This window comes from Alligator mississippiensis, chromosome 4 (assembly GCF_030867095.1).
Source record: "Alligator mississippiensis isolate rAllMis1 chromosome 4, rAllMis1, whole genome shotgun sequence".
Taxonomy (NCBI): Eukaryota; Metazoa; Chordata; order Crocodylia; family Alligatoridae; genus Alligator; species Alligator mississippiensis.
Genome location: NC_081827.1, coordinates 109,076,929 through 109,084,684, shown reverse-complemented (window position 1 = coordinate 109,084,684; position 7,756 = coordinate 109,076,929).

Here is a 7,756-nt window from a genome sequence, read left to right as displayed (position 1 = left end):
AGGGCAGGCTCCTGGACCTGGAAGATAGGCACCTGGAGTCCAAGGAGCAGTGGGCTGTCTTCATGGCCAGGGCGGTGGAGGACACGAAGGAGGACCACTGGGTGCTGGACATCATCCTGGCCCTGGCGGTCACCTTTGTGCTGCCTACTACCCTGCCCCTGGGTGCAGCTCCAGCTGCTCCCTGGCACCTCCACCAGCCAGAAGCACCTTCCCTGGGCCCTACCACAGGTCTCCCACCAGTCAGTGCCCCCACCTGGACCCAGCCCTGCTGCTTGCCCCAGCTCCATGGAGCCCCAGAGCAAGAGCTGCTTGCAACAGAGCCAAGACTGCATGCGGGCCCTGCTGGCAGCAGAAGGGGGAGCCAGCCATGTCAGCAGGACCCACCATTGCCCCCAGGAGAGCTCCCTACCTGCCAGCCTCACTACAGAGTATGTACCTGTGGTGGTGCAACCAGAGACTGGGCACCTGGGAGCCTGGGTGGGCCCAAAGGCAGCAGGGCTGGAGGCCAGGGAGTGTGTGGATGGCCCCAGTGGTGGCATCCAAGAGTGCATCATCAGCATCCCTGCCAGGGTCCAGGCAGCAGCAATGTGGGGCAGGGGCCCTGGGATGACATGGTGAACCAGGCCAGGAAGCTGCACCATAAGGGGGTGCCACCAGGGCCGAGACTGACCTGAGCCAGGCAGGAGTCCCTGAGGTGGACCAGCAGAGTGAGCACAGTGGCGAGCAGGAGCCTGGGGCAGTGGACGTCACTGCCAGGCCCTGGGGGTGGAGGAGCCATTGCACAGTATGCAGAGGCTTCAGAGACAGAGCCATTGCATGTTGCCACCACACTCTGCACAGTGCTCTGGGCCAGGATAGCAGGTGGCCTGGCAGCAGTGCATGGGGCTGGCTTTTAAATATGGCCACTGGCCACAAGCAGCTGTGGTTGGTGCCTCCAGCTCCTCCTGGTGGTGGTGGCCAGTGCAGGGCCAGTTGGGGTAGGAGCAGACTGCTGCAAGGAGCAGCAAATTTCCTCTCAAATATCCGCATGTGTAGACACCTGCCTGGGGTGGGTTTACTTTAGAGTAAATTACTCCACACTGCATTATTTGCACATGTAGATGTGTCCAGTGGTTAGCTGCATGGCTTAGAACAGCCCTTAGACTGTCCAGGGTAAGAAAGAGGCATCTCACAGTCATGTATCTGCCTCATATTTGGCAGAGATATAGAATGTACACTAGTGGTAGCTGAGAGGAAAAGTGTTTGAGTGTGTGTTTGTTTTATAAAACAAAGTCCTCTGGGTGACTGCCAAAAATGTAGAAATTCAAGGGAGGAGGAAACAAATGAGGTAAGCAGAAAGACGGAACCTCCAAACAAATTCTGGAGGTTTGGCAGCTTTTAGTCATGTACTGTCAATGAGTACTTTCAGTGATAATCACTACTGGAAAAGTAGACATATTCCACAGTAGCTGAAAATTTTGAATTGTGCCCCCATGTAGAGTACATTGCAGTAATCCAACCTGAAGACAGGAGAAGACATGGATTACCATGATGATGCCTTAATCCAAAATAAAAGGCCAGGTGCAGATAGAAGAAAGCTGCTCCTAGTATTCACTGTCATCTGGAAATCCAGAAGCAGCTAATAATTAAATAATATACATAAATAGTGAACAGGAGTAACAAATGGCAAAACAGTTTCTGGAATTGAGGGATCTAATATCATGACTTCTTGTTTCTTGCTGCCAGTTGGTATAAACTCCATATTTTCTGTGTCCTCTCTTGGGGCCATCATCTTTAGCCATCTCTATTAGTTTGTCTCATTCTCAGCTAGATATTAGAAAAACTGACAAATCCAGTTCTGACTTAGGAGAGACAAAGAACTGCCTTGTCATTTGCATATTAACAATACTAGTTAAGTGCACTGAAATAGGATCAGAGAAAAAATTTACCATGCCAGCCAATGAGAAGGGGGTGTATCGCTGCTCCAAGTTACTGAGTGAAAGGGAAATTCTCCTTCACCAAAAAAGGAGCTATGCTCTACTGCCTTCCATTCTAATCCTTGTTTTATAGTATCCTATACATGTCGATACAATGAAAGATTGACAAACTAGAACCTTGTGACATGCTCCATGAGAATGGCCTTAGGACACATGACCCATCTTTCAGTCCTAACTTCTGAGTCTTCTAAGAGATTAAAGAATGGTGCCACGCAGAAGCAGTTCCATTTCCCTCTACTAGGGCCTGGAGGTGTCAATGATTCTTTGTAGTCAATAATATCAAAGGCATCAGATGGATCAAAAGAAAAAAAAAGAAAGAAAAAATAAGCATGTACCCAATCTTTTTTCATCATAAGGAAATCAAAGGAGATCACTGATACATAAAACAAAGAGTATTCATGTCATAGCCAGGGCTAAAATTAAACTGAGTAGGGTCAAGAGACTCAGTGGACTTCAGTTCTTGTCAGTTATATTGTTAATATCTACACTATATTATATGGTTCTGTTCTGTTCTATTCTATATGAATCTTTTCCGAAGAAAGAAGATTAAGATGCGGTGATTTTAGCAGAATTCCTAAAATGAGGAAGTGGTTTCTCTAATGACTTGCCTACAAAGAAAAGTGATGCTGGTAGAGTGTAAATTCAGTTATGCCAGTGTAACTTCCCAGGTCAATTTATGCCCTTTGGAAAAGCTCTAAGCCTGAGGTAGCCAATTATTTGGGGCCACAGGCCATATAGGGAGTTTTGGTGAAGTGTCACAGGCTGGGTCAGCATCAACCCCTGTGCAGCAGCTCACCAAAACACCCTAAGTGGCCCCATCCTGGCTGCTTGACCCAGCACCCTGTTTGGGCAGGTCCCATCCAGTCTCCATGGAGACCCTGGGATCGTGGAGCAGTGATGGTGTGGGGCCAAGACCCAGGGCAGAGCCACAATCCGCTCCCCGCATGCCCTTGCCTGCAACGGATCATGATTTTGCTTCATGCTTAGCCAGGATGGGGCTGGGGCTGGGATCTGGGGGAGTGGCATCCAAGAGCGGGATGGGTGGGCAGGTGGGGCCAGGCTGGGATTGCAGGGCCCCAGCCCCATACTCTCACCACCCTGCACACAGGGAGCAAGGTCACGACTCTACTCTGGGCCCCAGCCCGAACAGTCCCCACAGTCAGAGCATGCCCCAATCTCTCTCTCTCTCTTTCTCTCCTCCCCCCACTCCCAGCCTGAACTGTCCCCACAGCTACAGCATGCCCCAATCCACAACATCCCAGCCCCTTTCGCAGCTTACACCAACTCCTGGTCTGCATGCCAGAAGTAGCACTGAGTGGCACCGGCACCAGCACCAGCTGTGGACGCTGCAAGCAAGTTCCCAGTAGGTATCAGGGCAACTGCCTGGGACTACAGCTGATGCGCTGATGCAGCAGTGTCTTCTGTGGACCCGGATGGATGCCCTGATCCCCACCCGGAACCTACCAGCCACGTCCATAGCTGATGCCGGTGCCCACCTGGCACTGCTTCTGGCACACATGGCAGGAATTGGTGTAAGCTGTAGAAGTGGCTGGGATGTCCCTGGCATGACTCAGCAGCTGGAGCTGCTGGTCCCTCATGGGCTGGATCCCATGAGTTGGTAGCTGCCTGCCCATGGGCTGGATACAATCAGTTGTTGGGCTGGATCTGGCCCACGGGCTGTATTTTCCCCACCTATGCTTTAAGGTAAACCAAAGAGGAACTTTTATTTTAAAATAAAAGTTTCTGCAAAGGGGTTTCTATCAATTTAACTGTAGTGGTATAGCCATACAGGTACAACCTGTTAAACTGTCCACTGTAGATAGGCTCCGAAGAAGGCATCTGAAAACCCCATCAATAATGGACTTACTGTCTGCTACATTTCAAGAAACGTTTTAGAACTGTGTTATTCTCTTTACAAATCCTCAGGCCTAAAAGAATACTCGGTGATGGAGAAGTGGGCAGCTGTATTTTAGTACTTATATCATAGAATAAAACAGAACAAAAACATGTCTCAGTCAGTGCCACATTTAGGCATGAGTACTATAGGGCCAAGAAGAGGCTCTACCTCTTGGACCCCCTGCAATGATCTGATCTGATCTTTCACTGAATGAAAATGAAAGCATGTCAACACAGCACACTGTAGTGCCATATAGAGACGCCTAGTGATATCAGATACTAGAAATAGCAAAGTCCCAGGAACATGTTGCTCCACCTGAGCTAATATACGCCACTGCTCAGCAGAGCTAATTAGTTTGGACTGAGTGCCAGGCTAATATGACTATGCTGATAATGCATGGTATCCAAGTTATCTCATTTACAGCTTGCTTGTGTATCTCAACAAGGCACTATATTGTGTTGAACAGGGATATCCTAAGTTTCTCTCTCATGGTTCTGGAGAAAAAATTGAATATGTGAAAATAGCATATTTGAGTGATACAGTCATATTTGCCTGAGTCTGCAGGCATTCTAAAATATTGGCTCTAAGGAAACTGTACCATATATTTCAATTAGGTTTCAGCTCCAAACCTGCTGTTCTAGTGGCCCTGACAACACTATCCCTGTGAGCACAGATGACAATTTTCACTTGATCTGTCCACAGAAAGTGGTCTATAGCCATGACCAAACATAAATGCACAGCTGCAGACAGTTTCAAAAATGGCTGACTGGGTGAAAAATCTGAACCCTCATTGCATGAGGGGTCAGATGAAGACGTTGAAAAACAGAGCATCTTTTGTAACTTGTGTCTGTTCAGTCTCCCAGCCTCTCACTGTTTTCAGAATGGGAGGGGGAGAAAGGAAGCAGAGAGAGTTCGGTTTGGGGTTTTTTCAGTCCCCACTGGAGGATGGGGCAGGTGTATTGGAGCCCCCCTGAGGTGACAGGGGCTCCAATTCACCCACTCCACTTTCCAGCGCTAGCTGGGGAACCCCTGGAATGAGCTCTCTCTGCTCCCTTTCCCCCCCTCCCATTCTGAAACAGGAATAGGCTGGGAGAGAGGAGGGGCCATTGCTAGAGGAAACCAGCTGCAGTCTTCCAGCCAGCAGCCAGAGTCTCTTCCCCCCTGGAACCAACAGTGAACTTCTGTTTGGTCCCAGGAATCATTATAACTCAGAGCACATCCTACAAAATGTTACAGCAGGGAACTGCACTTCTGCCTGCAACCTGTGGCTGCATCTACACAAGACACTGATTGTACAGTTGTAATTGCAGTCATTTAAAACTTGCATACACAAGTACTAAATGACAGTGCAGTAACTGGAGTTACTGCACAGTAGCATTGCCAAACGGGTTTTAGGTAATGCTGATTGTGCAGGAGCTCATTAGTACTGCGTAGTAGTGTCATGTCATGCCATGCTTTGTGCCATGCGATGCTACTGTGCAGTAGTAATGAACTACTGAGCAGTCAGTGTCTTGTGTAGATGTGACCTGTGTGTAGCAGGAGGAAAAGTGAATGGCAGGTCTGACTGATCCAGGCACTCAAGTAAACGCATTACGATTCCTGAGGTGAGAAAGCACTAAGCATGACATTGCATTAATATTTGGTGGTCTAGATTCTATTTACATTTTGTCATTCATGCCATTAGACTTAGTGTTGGTAGTGTTGAGGCGATGTTGTTGCTGTGATGTCCAGGAAATATGTGAGGCGCAAAAATTCTTGTGCATAATACCTTTTATTGGACCAACTCATGGTTGGAATAGACATAGGGAAGCTTTCCGATACCACAGCACAGTAAAAACCTGATAAAGGAGGAACAACGGTTTTCAGAAGGGTAGTTATCATTTAAGAAGTACAGAAGTTAGTGAGCATCAGGTACATTATAATGGGCCATTAAACCATTGTCTATGATAGGTCCCTGATACTTAGTTTCCAAAAGCTAATTAATTTCTGTTCCCAAGCCCATCTTGTAAGAGTGTTGGGTAGTTTTCCTTGGACTCTTTTGAACACTCTTGTTTCTCCTTTATCAGGTTTTTACTGCTTCTCTCCTGCTTGTTGGCAACCTGATTTCTCTTATATCTTGTTGTTGTTTACATACGGAGTTTTACACAAGCTCTGTTACATCAGCTACTTAACTCTGCTGTGTCTGCTTCTATCCCAGGGGCCTGAGGAAGGGTACTCTGATACCCAAAAGCTTGCCTATGTCTATTCCACCACACAGTTGGTGCAATAAAAAATATCACCCACAAAAATTCTTGCCTCTCGCATTAGACTTTGTGGCCTGGGATTGTTCTGTCCTAAGTGCAGGACTTTGCACTTGTCCTTGTTGAACCTCACAAGATTTCTTTTGGCTCAAGCCTCCAGTGTGTCTCTCTGAATCCTAGCCCTACTCCCCAGCAGATCTACTGCTCCTCCCAGCTTGGTGTCATCCGCAAACTTGCTGAGGTGCAATCCATCCCATCTTCCAGACAGTTAATGAAGATAATGAGTAAAACCAGCCCCAGGACCAATCCCTAGGGCAATCCACTTGATAATGGCTGCCAACTAGACGTTGAGCCATTGATCACTACCTATTGAGCCTGGTGATCCAGCCAGCTTTCTCTCCACCTTGCAGGCCATTCATCCACCCATACTTCCTCAGCTTGCATGCAAGAATGCTGTGGGAGATGGTATCAAAAGCCTTGTTAAAGTCAAAGTATATCACGTTGACTGCTTTCCCTGCAACCACAAAGCCAGTCATCTCATCAAAGAAGGCAATGAGGTTGGTCAGGCATGACTTGCCCTTGGTTAATCCATACTGACTGTTCCTGATTACTTTTTTCTTCTTCAAGTGCTTAGAAATGGATTCCTTGAGGACCTACTCCATGATTTTTCTGGGGACTGAGGTGAGGCAGTCTGGTCTGTAGTTCCCTGGATCCTCCTTCTTCCCCTTCTTAAAGATGGGCACTAGATTTGCCCTTTTCCAATAGACCAGGGCCTCCCCTGATCACAGTGAGTTTTCAAAGATAAAGGCCCTGTGGCTCTGCAATCACATCAGCCAAAAACCCTCAGCATCCTCACGCTGAGATCCAGCCTGCAGACCATATCCAGCTCATAGAGGTGCATCATTTGGAACCCAGTTTTGCCCCAGTCTTGGAGTGACTCACAAGCAGTGTGCAGGGTACACTGGATGGCCCTGGATGATACCCATAGAGTGGCCACCAAGGGCAGCACAACCCCAGAGCAGCCTTGTATAGCTCTGGAGCCATGTTACACATGATAATGGCTCCAGAATGGTGCAGCACAGCCCATGAGTGACTGGTGCCTTCTGAGTCTGGGGGGGCACCCGCAGAAGCCATTGATGGCAGTGGCCCTGTCGGGGAGCACCAGCTCTACGAATAGCATCAGTGTTGGCTGTCAGGGGGGGCACCGGCCCCACTGGGGGTGGGCATGGGCACCCCTGTGCACCCCCTACCAGTCACCTATGGCACAGCCCCACAGAGGTTGGAACAAGATCAGAATGTGGGGCTGGTCTGTGGGTCTGATCCAGTCTGCAGACTAGTCCCACCAAACTCATCTGGTCTGTGGGGCCGGGTAAGTTTGATGCTCCTGTAACAAGGGAATCTCAGCTTGCCCAAAAGGGAGTAAAAAGAAAATCCTTACAAGTCCAGCAGCCACCTCTGACATGGGTGACCTCTGCCACTGCTATCTGAAGAGGATTGGGACTGCAGCATGGAGATAGTAATATGGAGAACCCTTGTCATGGTTTTCTTAGGATCCCAGATTGCCTTCTTTTGGTCCTGCTACTTCTTACAAATAAGGAAGCAACCGTTTGAAGAAATTATGAAGCAAAAGAACAGAAGAGCCA